Consider the following 20,280-nt stretch of genomic DNA (forward strand, 5'->3'; position numbering starts at 1 on the left):
ATAGATTATGACTATACACAGAGATCCCCTACTACAGAACCAGGTCAGCAGAGCTGCTTTAGAGCCAGAGAACCAGGTCAGTAGAGCTGCTTTTGAGCCAGAGAACCAGGTCAGCAGAGCTACTCTAGAGGCAGAGAACCAGGTCAGCAGAGCTGCTTTACTTTAGAGCCAGAGAACCAGGTCAGCAGAGCTGCTTTAGAGCCAGAGAAACCAGGTCAGCAAAGCTGCTTTAGAGGGAGAGAACCAGGTCAGCAGAGCTGCTTTACAGCCAGAGAACCAGGCCAGCAGAGCTGCTCAAGAGCCTGAGAACCGGGTCAGCAGAGCTGCTTTAGAGCCATAGAACCAGGTCAGCAGAGCTGCTCTAGAGGCAGAGAACCAGGTCAGTAGAGCCGATTTAGAGGGAGAGAACCAGGTCAGCAGAGCTGCTTTAGAGCCAGAGAACCAGGTTAGCAGAGCTGCTCTAGAGCCAGAGAACCAAGTCAGCAGAGCTGCTTTAGAGCTATAGAACCAGGTCAGCAGAGCTGCTTTAGAGCCAGAGAAACCAGGTCAGTAGAGCTGCTTTAGAGCGAGAGAACCAGGTCAGCAGAGCTGCTCTTGAGCCAGAGAACCGGGTCAGCAGAACTGCTTTAGAGCCATAGAACCAGGTTAGCAGAGCTGCTTTAGAACCAGAGAACCAGGACAGCAGAGCTGCTTTAGAGGGAGAGAACCAGGACAGCAGAGCTGCTTTAGAGGGAGAGAATAAGGTCAGCAGAGCTGCTGTAGAGCCAGAGAAACCAGGTCAGCAGAGCTGCTTTAGAGGGAGAGAACCAGGTCAGCAGAACTGCTCTAGAGCCAGAGAACCAGGCCAGCAGAGCTGCTTTAGAGCTGGAGAACCAGGTCAGCAGAGCTGCTTTAGAGCTGGAGAACCAGGTCAGCAGAGCTGCTTTAGAGCCGGAGAACCAGGTCAGCAGAGCTGCTCTAGGTAACACTGACTGACTGACACTGACTGACTGGCACTGACTGGCACTGACTGACTACTCTCTACTACTCACTACTAACTCTCTACTACTCTCTACTATTCACTCCCTACTACTCTCTACTACTCACTCCCTACTACTCTCTACTACTCATTCTCTACTACTCTCTACTACTCGCTCTCCACTACTCTCCCTCCACTACACTCCACTACTCACTCTCCACTACTCACTCTCAACTACTCACTCTCCACTACTCACTCTCCACTACTCACTCTCCACTACTCACTCTCCACTACTCACTCTCTACTACTTGCTCTCTACTACTCACTCTACTACTCTCTACTACTTGCTCTCTACTACTCGCTCTCTAGTAGTCTCTACTACTCACTCTCTACTACTTCACGACTCTCTACTACTCACTCTCTACTTCTCTACTACTCACTCTCTACTCACTCTCTACTGCTCACTCTCTACTGCTAACTCTCTACTGCTCTCCACTACTCACTCTCTACTACTCTCTACTACTTGCTCTCAACTACTCACTCTACTACTCACTCTACTACTCACTCTACTACTCACTCTACTACTCTCTAGTACTCACTCTCTACTACTCACTCTCTACTAGTCTCTACTACTCACTCTCTACTAGTCTCTACTGCTCACTCTACTGCTCACTCTCTACTGCTCACTCTCTACAACTCACTCTCTACAACTCACTCTCTACAACTCACTCTCTACAACTCACTCTACTGCTCACTCTACTGCTCACCCTCCACTACTCACTCCTGCTCACCCTCCACTACTCACTCTCCACTGCTCACTCTCTACTGCTCACTCTCTACTGCTCACTCTCTACTGCTCACTCTCCACTGCTCTACTGCTCACTCTCCACTGCTCTACTACTCACTCTCTACTACTCACTCTCTACTATTCACTCTCTACTACTCTCCACTACTCGCTCTCAACTAATCTCTACTACTCACTCTCTACTACTCACTCTCCACTACTCACTCTCCACTACTCACTCTCTACTACTCTCCACTACTCACTCTCCACTACTCACTCTCTACTACTCGCTCTCAACTAATCTCTACTACTCACTCTCTACTAATCACTCTCCACTACTCACTCTCCACTACTCACTCTCCACTACTCACTCTCCACTACTTGCTCTCAACTACTCTCTACTACTCACTCTCTACTACTCACTCTACTACTTGCTCTCAACTACTCTCTACTTGCTCTCTACTACTCACTCTACTACTCACTCTACTACTCACTCTACTACTTGCTCTCTACTACTCGCTCTACTACTCTCTAGTACTCACTCTCTACTAGTCTCTACTACTCACTCTCTTCTAGTCTCTACTACTCACTCTCTACTGCTCACTCTCTACTGCTCACTCTCTACTACTCTCCACTACTCACTCTTCTACTCACGCTCTACTACTTGCTCTCAACTACTCTCTACTACTTGCTCTCTACTACTCACTCTACTACTCACTCTACTACTCACGCTCTACTACTTGCTCTCAACTACTCTCTACTACTTGCTCTCTACTACTCACTCTACTTCTCACTCTACTACTCACTCTACTACTCACTCTACTACTCACTCTACTACTTGCTCTCTACTACTTGCTCTCTACTACTCTCTACTACTCAGTCTCTACTAGTCTCTACTACTCACTCTCTACTAGTCTCTACTACTCACTCTCTACTACTCACTCTCTACTACTCACTCTACTACTCACTCTACTACTCACTCTCTACTACTCTATACTGCTCACTCTCCACTACTCACTCTCCACTACTCGCTCTCAACTACTCTCTACTACTCACTCTCTACTACTCACTCTCTACTACTCACTCTCCACTACTCACTCTCAATTACTCTCTCTCAACTACTCTCTCTCTACTACTTGCTCTCAACTACTCTCTACTACTCGCTCTCTACTACTCACTCTCTACTAGTCGCTACTACTCACTCTCTACTACTTCACGACTCTGTACTTCTCACTCTCTACTACTCACTCTCTACTACTCTCTACTACTTACTCTCTACTACTCTCTTCTACTCACTCTACTACTCTCTACTACTCACTCACTACTCTACTAGTCTCTACTACTTTCTACTAGTCACTCTCTGCTACTCTCTCACTACTCTCTACTACTTTCTACTACTCACTCTCTACTCTCTACCTCTCTCTCTACCTCTACCTCTCTAACTCTCTCTACCTCTCTACACGCACACATATGCACATATATATATGCATATATATATGTATGTGCATATATATATATATACATATATAAACATATATATAATCTGCATATCTATATAAATACAAATATAAATATAAATACATGCATACATATGCATGTTATGTACATGAACGTTTGAAAAACACTAATACAAGCAAAGCCAAAAAGCCACCTAATTACAAACAGAATTGCTTTAACTTAAACGAGGGCACGACCTATTGCATTTTTAATGCTGGTTTACTTTGGTTCCATCAGGAAGGCATTCAGATGGGTCACACATTTGCCATAAATTCTGAATTGTAGCACTCTAGTTGCTCATTAGATCACTGTAGTAAAGCTACTGCTCACCAGGGAAGTCTGCTGCTGGTATTCAAAGTGCATGTTTCAGTCTGCATGTCAGAATTTTTTAATGAAATGGAAGAGGATTTGAGAAGTCAAAATTTGCCCTAATTTTTCTTTCTGCAGCACTAATCATAATTTCTATGGCAAAATGAACCCCCTCATTTTGTTCCTTTGCAAATTAAATGTTTTAAGTGTTACCACTTTATTCCAATCAAGATGGCTTCAGGTGTGCCATACTTTTGTCATAAGTAAGACTGTTAGCGCTCTAGTTGTTCTTTAGAGCACTCTGGGACATTATGTCCTTGGGCTATACTTGGGCTACATCTGGGTGATATTTGTGCTACATTTGAGCTCTTTTGTCTCTGGTGGCCATCTTGGGAGACTTATTTGTTATGAAGTTTCCTAATTTCCTCATTTACTACAGTCTCCTCAGTAGGAATACTTTCAGTTTTTTACTTTGATTCCATCAAGAAGGCATGCAGATGTGTCACTCATTTGCCATAAATTCGGAATGTTAGCACTCTAGTTGCTCATTAGATCACTGTAGTAAAGCTACTGCTCACCAGGGAAGTCTGCTGCTGGTATTGAAAGTGCATGTTTCAGTCTGCATGTCAAAATCTTCTAATGAAATAGAAGAGGATTTGAGATGTCACTCAAAATGTGCCCTAATTTTTCTTTCTGCAGCACTAATCATACTTTCTATGGCAAAATGAACCCCCTTATTTTGTTCCATTTTAAATTAAATGTTTTAAGAGTTACCACTTTATTCCAATCAAGATGGCTTCAGGTGTGCAATACGTTTGTCATAAGTAGGACTGTTAGCGCTCTAGTTGTTCTTTGGAACACTCTAGGAAGCTGCAGTAGAACACAAAGGAATCAACTGACAGTCTCTGCCCTTGTTGGATGTACATGTTTTACTGAGAATGTCAGACTTCATTCTCACATGACTGAGAAAGATAATGTGAATTTACAGAAAATATGCTCTCAGTTTAGCTTATAGATCACCTTCCAAACCTCTGTGGGAAAAGCATGAGAAAATAGTTCTCTCTCAAACATGATTCATAATATCCCAGCAGAAGGCTTTTTCACATGGTAAAATCACCTTAGAACATACCACAAATCCTAAAATGAGTATGGTACCATCAACAAATGATTTATAATGTAACTGAAGTCTTAAAACCTTCTATTAACTGCAATGCTTTTTAATGAGGTGCTATCATGTATATTGGTCCCAAGATGGCTGCCAACACTTCTTGGATGAAGTACTGACAGCCAATCAGATCTCATGATGAGATGTGTGGTTAGGCTCCGCCCAGATATATATGTGGTATTACTTTTGATTTGCTCAGGAAATACTAAACGGATTTACACCATTTAAGCAAAAGGCACGACTCTGAACCAAGGTTTATCTTTCTGACAAATTTGGTGCATTTCCGTTCAGCAGTTTGGGCTGTAGCTGCGACTAAAGGTCCCTATGGAAAATTGCATGGGGAAAACACGTTTTGGGACCCCCCTCTTTTCTCGGCCCCCGCTTGATGAATCACCTCGAGAATTTCAGGATAGGAGCGGACCGGAGCGGGCCACGAGTTTTGAAAACTTCGCAAAGATTCGTCAACCGGCGCCAAAGTTATTCTAAATAGAATGTTGCGGATTTCCTATGGATAATAGGTCCTAAATATAACTACCTACTGGTGACCGCCAGTAGGTAATATATATATATATATATATATATATATATATATACATATATATATATATATATATATCTTTTCAAACCTCACAGACCACATAACGTCAACCTGTGAACGCCATTCTGAGAAAGTGATCTTAAGTAAAGTGACCACGGGCACAAATATACTTCAAACTGCAGGTAAAACTCATAAGCTCTAGTGATCTTTGTATCTTATATCCATTACTGCCAAGGTTACCAACAGGTTCACGATACTGTTGTTTTATTGTCTTAAATTTGTGTTACGCAGTGCCATGTGCGTCCGATCGCCTCACAGAATTCACGAAAAATAAGTTTACCATCTTTTTGACCTATACACCAGATCTTTCAGATATATATTGATGTGTGTTTTGACACACACAGGAATAGGCTGTTTCTATGTATCTATGTGTAGCACTCGATATTGTCGGTGTCCCCTTAGAATATCGTGTTTTCTTTCAGCCCTTCAGCCTAGAAATATCTATTGTTATCACCTCCCTCCGTTATCTTACAACAAACAAGGATTGTTTGAAATAGTAGCAAGTCAAATTAAACTTCAGGTATCTATAACAAATAGGGATACATGCGATCTTTTGGGTTTTCCAAATATGTGACTTTGTTTGGGTCTTTCTCTCATTCTATAAATCCGGCATTACACCTTTATCACCTTAATTGATTTCTTCAAATTCCTTCGCTCCTAGGATAAGATTCAATTAACTGTTTTGCTTTCGTACATCTAACAAATGATACTACATGACCCCATTTTCCTTACCCAGTAGGAATCTTCTAGACATTATCCTGGCCAGTTACATACAGGTACGTAAGGTTACTGATGAAATCTATATGATCATACTTGATGAGCAAGAGGGCTCCACTGGGATACCTACAAGAATACATTTCTTGGTATCTATACTAAATTCTGCATGTTGGGCACCATACCTTAACCCCCCAATTCACATTTCCTGCATGTTTAATTTACACACATTTTCGGTTTAATGTTTATAAGTATGATATTGTAAGCGTTAACAGTGAAACACGGCGTATTTCATCTGGTACCCACATGGTTCATGTATTTTTTTTGCTTATTTTAATGTAAATAGCGGGCATTCAATTTCAATACTTATCATTTTGATTATGTGTTTCATTCAGTGAATTCTGAGACGGAACCCTGATGAAGGCAATGCCGAAACACGGGTAGAATAACAACACACCGCCAGTTTCTGTACACTGTGTTTATTTATTGCCATATTAGTGTATTGCGATCTAGGATTCGATCATTGAATTATCTGTTGTATCTAACTAGGTCTTTGGACCTCTATATATTAAATTGTGCAATATTAATTTGTGCAATTATAACACTGAATGATTGTCATATTGTTTTGAATACCAAATGATCAATGGTTTTGACTATCAATACATATATATATATATATATATATATATATAAAAATACACACAAAAATAATAGATATTTATTCAATAGAGTCATATATAAAAATATATTTTGAATTCATTTTTATTGTTATTGTCTTTGGATTATTTTGAACTTGTTTTGCCCGCATATGTTATAATCCACCTTGCCCAGGTGTTTTCCTACCCATTATTGAAAAATGTTTCCTGCCTTTTTTAAAATTTTTAAATAGGGAATGGTGACCCAAAGGGCCAAGCTGGATCTCAGAGGTCAGTCAATTGGTGTATATAAACTTTTTTCTTACAGGGTTTCTGTCCATTTTCTGCATTATACTGGCATGTGACACAGAGGGCATTTACTTCACCCATTGAAACTGTTGGCAACTAGTTAACTTATTTAGTTTATGTTAGGTCATGGAAACGTTTTCTATGGTTGTATGTGAAGAAAACATCTGTTTGCTTTGCACCCTCTGCTGGTGTTTGATGTATTATATATCAAGGCATAGGAAAGGTGATTTTGCATAAAGTCGACATAGTGCATGGATAGTATCATTTATGTTTTTGTGGATATGACAGGAATGAAAGCATGGGGTGTCCAGGAGAAAGAAGAATTATTTGACTATGTTATTAATGTGTGGTTCTAAACGTAGGTTGGAATGCATGATTGATTCAGGTTTCTGACTAGCTTGGTCCGTGAAAGGCATTCACTTACGCTAGGTCAGCGGGGAATAGTATGAGACCACACACATAGTAAGCCACATGTGAGCATTTCTGTTGACACATGGTGAGTTTGAGGTTAGTTCTATAACACCCTGATTGATCTCACGTTGATATGCAGGAACATTTGGGATGTATTTGGAAGGTGTTGTGTTTGAAGATGATTTGTGTATTGTCAGGATAGTTTTACCATCCAAATGAATAGATGAGCGTGTTTAGAGGATTCATGTAAACATTGAAGAAAGATGGTAGAAGATCAAGTCGCTGGGACACAAAATGTAGGCTTACAGGTACCCGAGCACTAGGATGTGACAAGAATAGTTTGTGACTTGTTTGTTAGGAAGGAGGTACTCTAGAGGAGAGTTGCACTCTGGATTCTACGGTCGTCTAGTCTGGATAGAAGGGTGTGGTGGATTATGGTTTCAAAGACTTAGAGAGATCAAGGATGGATGGGATCCATATGTTGTTGCCAGCGCTACTAGTTTCAATCTCGGTGTGTTGCTTCAGGCATCTGGGTGAGTTGTTTGACTATGTAGTGTTTAGGAATTTTACTGTGAACCATGTATTAGAGATGGGTCTCAATTACTAACTATATTCCATACTTACACAGTTGGAAGGGTTGTGCAGATCTTGTCCAGGGGATCTGAGCACATTTACATTCTTGAAGTGATATGAACAACATACTCTAAAGTAAAGAATTGAACAGAGTGCAGAATTGTATATGTAGAGAGGGTAAAGCAAGGAGATGCGTATACATTCACTAGGGGCATGGATCGTGGAGTGAACCAGTGGTTGTGATGATCTTTAAACCTCTCATCCAACTTAGAGACAGGAAAAAACAGCTTAGGTTTGGAGTTCTCTACATACATCAGATGTGTTCAAATTCCTGAAGTGTGTATAGATCGTGTCTGTGTTGGTGTCAGGCTCAGTAGATTTTAGTATTTCCAGCCATATTCCAATAAAAGTGAAACTAGCCTTCTGAGAAGTATTTATTTATTGATTAATTTTCTATAGAATTAACGTAGGCAAAGTTCGAAGGGGCGTCTGGCCTACGCCTTAACACGGCAAAATCCCTCATTGTTCCCCTGAGGGGCGATACAGCTTTGACTGCATAGAAAGCGTACACCCATATACGTCAGATTAGCTTTAAATACCTGGGAGTGCATGTGGCAACTATACCAGAACTCACTCGCGCCCTTAACTTGATACCCCTCTTGTGAGGTACTCAGGCTAGTCTGAATATGTGGTGAAACCTCCTGTTGAATCTCCTCGGCAGAATAGCACTGATAAAAATTTTGATATTACCCTACTTTCTCTATATATTGCAAAATTTCCCGCTTCATTGCCCGAATGCGTGGTTCATGGATGTGTCGTCGATGTTTCGTTCTTTCCTCTGGCGCAGGCGTCCCCGCCGTGCAGCCCAGGACACAGGCCGTCAATCGGTCTACGAGGGTGGGATTGGGCAGTAGACGTCCGTCTATATTATTGGGCCTCCCAGCTTCGGATCATAAACGACTGGCTATCGGTCAGTTGGAGCGACCCAGCCTGTCAGTTGGAACTTAGTTAAATGGGCCTAAGTGGCATAATGGACTATATGTACGGGTGCCCGCTTCCCCTTTCACTTCCAGCGGTCACAAGGGTGGTCTTCCTAGTGTGGAGAGTGGCCCTTCATTTTACGTGGTGGAGCAGGGGCCTGTGGCGGCTGCCTCCCATGTGCAGGGGCCACTGGTTAACACACCTAACAAGACTTGAGGGTTTTTCCTGTTCGGATCGGTATTACCACACTGGCCAATGTTTCGCACGGGTCACAAACGTATACTTTTCATGACCTCCAGACACAGTTCTCCCTTTCCACCACCCAATTCCACTCCTACCTCTAAATAAGGCATGCCCTCGCCCTTTACAGGGAGGATCTGAGAGTTCCCCCAGACTTTTATCCCCTCGAGGCAAGATTGCTCCTGGGGAGGTTGAGTAAGAGTGGGATTTCCCAATTGTATCGCAACCTTGTGGGTAATGCACCTGCGACATTGGACTGATTGCGTCGAAAGTGGGAAGGCTGGGTCGGAGAGTTAGATGAGGTCAAGTGGCTTGAAGCTTGTATGGCTCCCAGGAAGCTGGTGACATCCTCCCGACTCAGGTTAATCCTATTCCATTATTTCCACAATACCTATATGACCCCAGGGGTTGGGCCACGCACAAATCCTGACCGAAACCAGTTGCACTCGATGTCACTCCTAAGACGACAATATCTTAAACATGACAAGGCTATGCCCCACCCCCGTATGTCCCAATACTGGTCATGTGTGGGCTCCACCCTCTCAATGGCCTTGGGCCTTCCTATACAGCTATCACCTAAAGATGCATTGTTGGGCATACAGGACAGGTTGGAGGGATCCCACGGGGACTTAGCGCTGATTGGTTTAGCGATTCTGGTAGCAAAGAGGGACATCACCCACGCTTGGAAGCAACCGTCCCCAACGACTCTGAAACAATGGCGTACTGGCATGGACTGGTGTGCTAAACTAGAAGACCCTATTTACAATGCCAGAGTCTGCCCTGCTGAATTCTCCAAAATCTGGGGTAAATGGTGGGACCAATATGGTTTGTCTTCGATGCTAGAATCTCTGGCAAGTCCTGTCAGCTGATTTTCAGGGGGAGTGGTGGGGGGGGATAGGAAGAGTAGGCTCAAAGCATCTACTATTGTTTCTGTCCTCATTTGCTTTTTGTTAATGTTAGCTTTTGTCTGAAACTAAATAAAATCTGTTTATCAAAAAAAACTTAGACAAATTATATTAGACCCCTGTAAAAAAAAAAAAAAGCCCAACATCAACAATGTTAAAGTTGAACAAAGGCAATAAATGAGGCAAAGTATGAGTAAAAATACAGGAAACAATCAAGGTCAGAATAGAATAAGCAGTGACTAAAACCAGATCCCTCCCTAGCAGTCTCTCAGATGGTCTTATCCTTCCATTAAAGAAAAATAAAGCAGCTCTACTGACAAAGGCAGGTATGAATAGTGCCCATGCTGTCCCATTAAAAGAGTAGCAGGCCTGTTAGAAACTATTGTCCCTGTTCCCTTAAAAGTAGGAAAAATGCTACGAGTTTCCTGTTGAAAGTGTGGGGGGGGGGGGAGCATGCAGACATGAGGTGGCACAGCCCGGCTTACTGAGAAGTGCAAGTACTCACAGGGCAAGTAAAATAGGCTTGTATTTGACATCTGATATTACCTTCTGTGAGAAAGTGCCTCTTGACATGGTCAGACCCCACTTTTTGCCTGGAAAATGATGTGGTTTCGATCGTAGTGCACAGGGTCCCTGCCATCCAGGTCCCCTGTGGCAGTGCTTCTTCCCTAAAACTGTTACACAATTGGCCCTTTAGGCCCCCATAAGTTCCTAGTAAATGGTACCTTGATCTCTAGGGCATTGGGACAGAAGATGGTCTCCTAGGGACCTCTCACCTAAACCATGCAGACTGCCACTGCACCATGCATGCCCTGGTGCAGACAAAATGACAGTCGACATGGCACACTACCTGTGTGCCATGCCAACTAGCACTCCCTAAGGTACAGGTAAGTCACCCCTCTAGCAGGCCTTACAGGCCCTAAGGCAGAGTGCACTGTATCTCAGGTGTGGTCATATCTGCATAAGCAGATGTGCCCCTACAATATTTAAGTCTATTCCCTAATATTGTAAGTGCTAGAGAAGCCATAGAGAGTAAATGGGCTGGGAACTCGACAACTCGAATTACACAGCACCATAATTACGTCTCTGGACACAGGAGTGTTTGATACCAAACTACTCCTCTCAATAAACCCACACTGATACCAGTGTGGGATTTATTGAAACATCTTCTCAGAGGGCACCTCAGAGGTGCCTCCCGAAAACCTACCAACCCTGGTGTGGTCACAGACTGGCTTTAGGCAGCCTGCCACCACCAGACATGTTTCTGGACCCCTGGGTCGAGAGACCCCGCTCTCTGACCAGAAACAAAGCAAATCCTGGGCAGAGGTGACACACCTCTTTCCCCAGGATGAGCACAGTGCTTGAGAGGGAAGCTTCAAAGGCCTGCCGCCTGTGTAAAGCGACCCCCAGCCTCTGCTGCTAGAAGCAGATGGCAGCCCCCAGTTTAGATCCCCACTTTGGGTGGGGAAAACTAGGAAGAATAGGAGTTATGCCCATCTCTGCCAACTTCACCCCTAAGATGCAGGGGGCGAGGTAAAGCAAATCTTTCAGCCGCCACCATCTTGAAGATGGTGGGACTCTTCCAAGCAGAGCTAGGACTTTACCCCCCTCCTACAGGAAAGTGGCATAATTAAGGGTGAAAACACCCCAGGTAAAGTGCCCATTGGCCCTACCTGTCTTTCCCTTATAACGTCCCTAGATCTAGTATTTAGGTGGCTCCTCCAGAACCCTGAAACGAGTTCCTGCAGGCCTAAGAAGTAGAAGAACGAAGAAGACGCTGTGTATATAAGAGTGACGATGCCCACTGACTTGGCCCCACCCCTGCTGGCCTGCTTGCAGCTTCAAAGACAATGAGAAGAGAATGACGTATGTCCTGCAGCCAGCGACCTCCACAACCCCTGGGAGGGCTGCCTGCCTTTGTTCCAAGGAAACCAAAACAAAGGACACTTTTGCCCTCTGGATCCGCGATCCTTGACCACTCCGCACCAGACACCTCTGGCTTGCGTCCAGGTGGCCCTTCGATCCAGAAAAGGTTCCTCAGCAATCCTGAATCCAAGTCCAGCGTTAGCCGACCCCTCCTGGATTCCATGACGACACCTACAGTGTGAATCCAAAGGCTCCCCCTGACCGCGACCGGCTCTGGTAAGAGAAACCTAACGTCCAAGGGCACCCCTGCACCTGCAGCCACTGGGCCTTGAAGAGCTGAATTGACCCTGTGACTTACAGAATCCAAACTTACCTCTGCTGTTGCTGTGGTCTTCGTGAAGCCTCCGGGTCGACGCCTGCAGCCTGTTTTCAAATCCAAGGTTCTCCATTTACTTCCATTGGGCGCCCGACACCGTGTTTACACCCTGCACCCAGGCACCCCTGTGCAGCTGGTGGTGTATGTTTGGTGCTGCATTGAGGCCCCCCTGTGCTTGCCTAAACTTCCAAAGCTTAAGACCTACAGCCGCTTTACTTACCTGCAAGCAGTGTGTCTTCAAGCACCCCAGTCTCCATTGGGTAACATTTGGCCCGACCTCCAGATTTGACCTCTGCACCCAGCCGCCCCTATGCCGCTGGTGGTACAGTGTTTGTGTTTACCTGAACCTTGCCCTGTGCTGCAAAGTCTGGATTTGTAAGTTGCTTACTTACCTGTAAAACTGCAACATTGTTTTCCTCCATAGGTTAACATCGCAAAGACTGAAAATTGCAGTGTCCACTTCTGAAACTGAAAAGAATTTCTATTTAAAAACGTTCTTATCTTTTTGCGAAAATCTTGGTCTTAAAATAAAAATTGAGCAAAGCTTATTTTTTATAAAAATTGTTGGGGATTTCCTTTTTGAATCGTGTGTCATTTATTGGTCAATGTGTGCACAAGCAATGTCTTACAGTCCTCTGTGTTAGGCCTAAGGCTGCTCGTCCACACTACCACTAATAGAGCACTTTGAGTTTGTATTGAGCCCTGTACACTTCTGAGGGAATCTCTGGACTCTGTATACGGTATAACAACCTTGTGGTATACCATAAACTAGCTTCCTACACATCCCAGTGTAGAGCACTTACTACTTGATTGGGGTTTCAGTCAGTGGCATATACCAACAAATCTCTTATATAAACACTATATAAAAGATAATGGTCTCACTGAGAAGAAAACAACTTGACGTGTTAGACCCTTTAAAATGAGGACCATAGTGTTTCTGTCATGGTTTTGACCGTCAGGCCTGGACCTCTGGATGGGACTGTGGGAAAAACTGGAGCATACTTCCTGCTAGCCTCCCGCTGGGATTTCCGCTAATTATCGCACACAAACATACGGTGGTGGGAGCGGCCAAGGGAGAGTGGAAACTCGTGGCCCCAAAAAACAAATATTTAATAACAGCTGTGTATGATTGGGACAGATGTGGGCCTCTGACCCTAACCTACAACTGTCACCTGTCAGTGCATGATTGCTTTATCTGATCCTCTGCTGTAAGGCGTGGTCTTTTTCCACGGCTTTTCCTCCCACAGTATGTATAAAGAATACTTGCTGAAGCCATCCCAGAGCCTGACCCGGTACTAGAAGAAGACGGAACAGGAAAAAGGTGTCCATTGAGTGTGCCGGGTGCTCTCTCTCTCTTGAGTCTACATCTACCGGAAAGGCATCTACGGGCAAGGGGTTGTCCAGCCGCCCGCATTCCAGACCTCTGATCTTGGACCAATCCTCAAAGGGAGCTCCGTGAATCGGTCACTCAGTTCGAGCATCTATAGCCAAAGTAACAGGTTTCATGCCTGGCTGCTTCCTCTTAAGAGCTGGAGTGGCCGAGATAGTCGTACACCTGCTTTTTTTGTTTTTTTTAAGCATATCATCTAAACGCTGGTAATATATACAATCATACACTAACGTCCCATTCAAACTAGTGTTTGATTGTAATGGAAGAGTGCGTTGGTAATAGTAGATTTGTCAATTTCCCTTTCCCTCCCGAAAACCTTTTTGCAGGGCTTTTGAAATGCACAGTGGGGGTCTAGTATTGTATTATATAGGGCCTACCACCCCTGTGGGGGAGCTAAAGCCCTTGCCGCCATAGGTAGCATGCTACGCCGTCGAGGGTTGGCTGGTCCGATATAGCAGAATCCACTTACCATTAATAAGAAATCCTTTCCTATCATGTAAGCAAAAGTAATCAGTAACTTATAGTGTACCATTTTGAGTAATCAGTAAAGAATAATAGGTAATGTTTGCCCCAATGTAATCACTGACATTTTAAACGTTAACAAGGCAGCACTTAAGGTGCCAAAACTCAACCTACACACATAATTTCATGCCCTTACCCACAGCGGAACAACTGCTTCTAAGAGAAGTGTTGAACAAGGAGCAAAAAGAAATGGGACCGAGTGAGGTTAGCAAAGTCTAGCTCTTCAGTCAGAGATTTGAAAAACCTGTAGCCCAGTTACGTTGTCCTTTACAGAAGAGCTTACGCTAGTCCTCCAGTGTAGATACCTTCCATGCTTTGAATGTCCTCTAGTGTTGTTTTCTACCTTTGAAAAAGCCTATTAAGACCTTAAAGCGCAGCATTTCCTGAAACTGGTTTTGGGTAATAGTGGGACATCAGGTAGCTGAACAGCTGTCTTTGCTCACCCACCTCACTGGAAGTGACAGGCCCAGCAAGGTAGGGAGTGATAAGGAATATGCTACTTACCAGTATGCATCTGTTCTTGGCATATAGAGCTGCAGATCTACACACTTTTGCATAGATCGCCATCTGGTGTTGGGCCCGGATGTTTGCAGTTTGTTTTTCCTCTTGGAAAGTCTTTGGAAGTCACGAGGTCGGTGACTCCTCCTTTGGATCGTATTGCGCATGGGCTTCAGCTCCATCCTCAGATTGTTTTTCGCCAGCAGGGAAAGATGGAGCGTAGTAACAACAGTGAAGAAACCCATGTGTGTTGTATCTAAATAAGATAGACTGGAACAGATACAGGTAGACGGGAGGCGGGTGGGCGTGTGTAGATCTGCAGCTCTACATGCCAAGAACAGATGCATACTGGTAAGTAGCATATTTCGTTCGAGGCATATGAGCTGCAGATTACACACTTTTGCATAGACTATATAGCAGTTCCCAACCTTAGCGGCGACCACCGGTATCTGTTGCAGTAGTTTGAAATAGTGTTTTTAGTACAGCCTGGCCCACACTAGCTTGTTGCTTGGTTTACACATCTACACAATAGTGTTTAGTGAAAGTGTGCGGTGTTGACCATGTAGCTGCTTTGCAGATATCATCTAGTGGGATGTTCCCTAGAAAAGCCATGGCAGCCCCTATCTTCCGTGTAGAATGGGCTTTAGGGGGAACGGAAAGCGTTCGTTTTGCTTTGTGGTAGCAAATCTGGATGCATTTTACAATCCACCTAGCTATCCCTGATTTTGAGATGGGGTTGCCCTTGTGTGGGGGAGAGAAAGAGACAAACAGTTGTTTGGTCTTTCTGAAAGGTTGTGTTCTTTGGATATAGTAAAGTAAGGCTCGTTTGACATCTAGCGTGTGTAGAGCCCTTTCTGCAACCGTCTGAGGTTGCGAGAAAAATACTGGTAATTCTACAGATTGGTTTAGGTGAAAAGGGGAAATGACTTTAGGTAGGAATTTTGGGTTGGTACGGAGAACAACCTTGTTTTGGTGCATTTGAAGAAAAGGTTCTTGTATGGTAAGTGCTTGTATCTCACTGACCCTTCTAAGGGAAGTGATGGCTACAAGGAAAGCTGTTTTCCATGTGAGGAATTGCAGTTCGCATTTATGCAAAGGTTCGAAGGGAGGCCCCATTAGCCTTGTGAGCACGATATTTAAGTTCCACACAGGTGAGGGTGGTACTCTGGGGGGAATTATTCTTTTGAGGCCTTCCATGAAGGCTTTAATGGCAGGTACTCTGAAAAGTGATAGGTGCTGCCTGTTTTGTAAGTATGCTGCAATTGCTGCGAGGTGTAGCCGAATGGAGGTATAGGCTAGATTACACTTTTGTAGGTGGAGTAAGTAGCATATGATGTGTTGTATAGACATGTCTAGAGGATTGATTGTGTTGTTATGGCAATAAACAACAAATCTTTTCCACTTGGCAGCGTAGCAGGCTCTAGTGGTAGGGCGTCTAGCTTCTCTGATGACGTTCATACAGTCAGGGGAAAGGTTTAGGTACCCGAATTCTAGGATTTCAGGAGCCAGATCGCAAGGTTGAGCTGAGCTGGGTCCGGGTGCCTGATCTCTCCATGGTTCTGGGTTAGGAGGCATGGTGAGAGGTGTAGCTTTTGGTGTGGTACTACCGAGAGTTCCAGCAGCGTGGTGTACCACGGCTGTCTGGCCCACGTTGGAGCTACTAGGATCAGTGTGAGGGAGTGCTGTTGTAGCTTTCACACCACTAATGGAATGAGTGGGAGAGGTGGAAAAGTGTACGCAAATTTGCCTGACCAGTTCATCCATATCGCATTTCCTTTGGACAATGGGTGTGGGTATCTGGCGGCGAAGCTTGGGCATTTTGTGTTTTCGTGGGTGGCGAAGGTCTATCTGTGGTTGCCCCCATATTTGAAAGAACAGATGAAGAACCTGTGGGTGAAGTTCCCACTCGTGGATCTGTTGTGTCTGTCTGCTGAGCAGATCTGCCACGGTGTTTTGGACTCCTGGGACATGTTGAGCTAGGAGAAAGATTTTGTGGGGAATTGCTCATCTCCATATGCTCTGTGCTAATTGAGAGAGCTGTGGAGAGTGTGTGTCGCCTTGTTTTTGAATATAATACATGGCCGTCATGTTGTCTGTGCGAATGAGGACTGCCTTGCCTGAAATCCGTGGTTGAAAGGATTTGAGGGCTAGAAAGATTGCTAGTAACTCCAGATGGTTGATATGGAGTAACTTGTGTTGCGGCGTCCATGTGCCCTGCACTGTGAGGTGTAATAGATGAGCTCCCCAGCCGGAGAGCGATGCGTCCGTTGTTAGTATTATTTGGGGAACCGGGTCCAGGAACGGTCGACCTTTGGAAAGGTTTGTGGTGTTCCACCACTGCAGAGAGTGATGGGTGCGACCGTCTACCAACACCAGATCTGTCAGTTGCCCCTGGGCCTGGTTCCATTGGCGCGCTAAGCACTCTTGGAGTGGACGCATCTGGAGTCTTGCATGAGGCACTATGAAAATGCAAGAGGCCATCATCCCTATCAGTTGCATAAACACTCGTGCTGAAAGGGAGTGTTGAAGTACGAATTTTTGTCGCAAAGCCTGAATGCTTGAAATCCTGGCTGGATTGGGGTAGGCTATTGCTTTTGAGGTGTCTATGGTGGCACCGAGGTATTGTTTTATGTGGGATTGTGTTATCTGGGACTTTTGGTGGTTCACCGTGAAGCCTAGTAGTTGGATTGTGGTGGCGGTGTGGTGTACACATTGGTTGTATGAAGTGGCTTTTATCAGTCAATCGTTCAAGTATGGGAAGACGTAAATGTGCTGTCTTCTGAGGTGTGCCGCCACCACCGCTAGGCACTTGGTGAATACCCGTGGTGCTGTTGTGACTCCAATCGGGAGCACTTTGAATTGGTAGTGTTGTCCGTCCACTACAAATCTGAGGTACTGTCTGTGAGCATGATGTACTGGAATGTGGAAGTATGCGTCTTTCAAGTCCAGTGTGGTGAGAAAGTCGTTCTGGGAGAGGAGCTGAAGTACCTGCTGAAGCATTACCATGTGAAAATGGTCTGAGTGTATGTACGTGTTTAGGGGCCGGAGATCTAGAATAGGTCGTAGAGTCTCGTCCCTTTTTGGTATTAGAAAATATAGGGAGTAAACCCCCAAATTTTGTTGATTGACAGGAACGTGTTCTATTGCCTGTTTTTGTAGGAAGGAGATTACCTCCTGCTTTAGCAATGTGGAATGTTCTTGTGACATTGGGCGTTACCTGGGTGGAATGTTTGGGGGGGGTAGATGTCAATTCCAGGCAGTATCCTGACCGAATTATTTGGGTCACCCATTTGTCTGAGGTGATGGTCTCCCAGACATGAAGGAAATTTGTGAGTCTGCCCCCGACTGGAGTGGAATGGTCTGGGGGGAGCGGGGGGGGGGAGTCATTGGGTAGTAGGTGTGGCAGAACGGGCGTTGTTTGTTTTGCCTCTGCCCTTGTTGTTGTTACCCCTGTAGCAGCCTCTTTGGTAACCTTTTGTAAAGGTGGTCTGAGTAGGGGACTTGTACGATGTGGACGCTGTGTCTGAGGAGTAGCCTCTGGATGCACTCCGAAGGATGTATGACGTTACAACGCATACTATTACAACGCATACCTTTACAACGCATTTTTTACAACGCAAGTACTACTACAACGCATTACTTTACAACGAATACTCTTACAACGCAAAACCTATTAAAATACTGAAAAGTGCTGTTACAACGAAATCAATTACAACGCATACCATTACAACGCGATTTTTTTTTTTTTAAATTAAAAGTACAATAAAATCTGGCACGGGATGCAGGGAAATTAGGGGTTTTAGGGTGGGGAAGTGTATTAAAATGTGGAGAAAAACTGAACGTAAACCTACTAAACGCATTACCCAATTAATGCTCGAGTATTAAAATTAATACTCGAGTATTAAAATTAATACTCAAAATCCCCCATAAAATTCCGTTTTCACACATTTCAAAGTTTTACAAAAATAACGAAAATTAAAATAACAGTACAAACACATTTTTATCATGATTAGATCGGAAAATAAGTAAACAAAGTAAAACATAAGACACATACACATAGGTGCCATTTTAACCATCTCACTTGTAAAACTTGTCCTACCACTGTTTCTATGTAAACAATACCAAAAGACATGTTCCAAAATGGATGCCAAAACGGAGCAAATGAATGAAAACAATACTTTTGTAAAAGCATTTTTAAATTATCATTTTCCACAGTAAAACAAAGCATTTAAAAAAACACAACGAACGCAGTTTTTAAAAAAATTAATAGTGACACAGAGTAAAACTTATAAATACCAGGAAGACACCATTTTGCACTCAGTTGATTATCAACTACCAGAGAGACCAGACGTGAAAAGCTGACCCTCTGTCACCTCCACTGCGACCTCCTCAGAGAGAGCACGGAATTCATTCGTGAAAGCATTACAATAGAGCAACTACTAGTAAGTCATTACAATATTTTTAAACGTTGGTTTTGAGGAAAATATATTTTCTTAACCCAAAAAAAATTTAAATAAAATTCTTAAAAATAACTTTAAAAATGTACTGTTTCTAATTTATTATCACTAAAAATATACACCAACTTAAAACAAGTATTTTATTTTCCAAAAACAGAAACTCGGAATATATTGAGATTCAACAATTGGTGTACCTTATTTACCATCACCACCACGTTATCGACTGACATATACAATTGTGAAGGTAAATGTAATTTATTTGTAATTGTTTTACTTGTAAAATATATTTTAAAAAATTAGCTAAAGTGATGTATGGCAAAGGTGTTTTTTTTTTTACCTCAATCTCATTACATCATAAACGAAAATATACCATGATGCAGGAGTAACAATTACTAATAAGACTTCAGTTGGGTACTACATCTGAAAAAGAGATTCATGTTACTAGGGTAACTATTACTATTCAAAGTCCTAGAATGTACAGCATTACAGTAATTGAGTGATAGTATCGGAGTAACCATTTTATTTTTTTTGAAAAATGCATTAAATGTGTAATATGTTTACTTTCACCAATTGTTACTCATACTCATTTGTCATATATCATATTGTTTAAAAATTGTATTTTTTTTCCAACCAACGTTGGCTAAGGAACATTAATTTATTAAACATTTTTTTTTTCCAGAGGGCATCTGTAGCAAAAAAATAACTTTATCCTGCTGAAAGCATTACCTTAAAGGCACGAAAAGAAACAACAACTGAAAAAGGTATGTTACCTTTTCAGTATTATTTTTTCTAGACATTTTTAATCCTTCCTTTTGCAATTATTACTCCTCTAAAGTACCTAATTAGAAAAATGATGGATAGTTTAGAGTAACAATATACTATTCCTACTCCAGGAAGGTGCAACATTAGGGAGATTTTTTTATGGTGTAGGGGTACATATCTCTATTTCAACTACAGGAAGGTGCATAGGTTTGTACAGTGTCATGTAGTATTAGTTATATTGTATGTCATTATTAATTTAAAGTTACTCAGATTTTACATTTCAAACCAAAGTTAATTTTTTTATTATCCTCATTTTTTTCAAAAGACAAC

This window comes from Triturus cristatus, chromosome 1_1 (genome assembly GCF_964204655.1).
Source record: "Triturus cristatus chromosome 1_1, aTriCri1.1, whole genome shotgun sequence".
Lineage (NCBI taxonomy): Eukaryota > Metazoa > Chordata > Amphibia > Caudata > Salamandridae > Triturus > Triturus cristatus.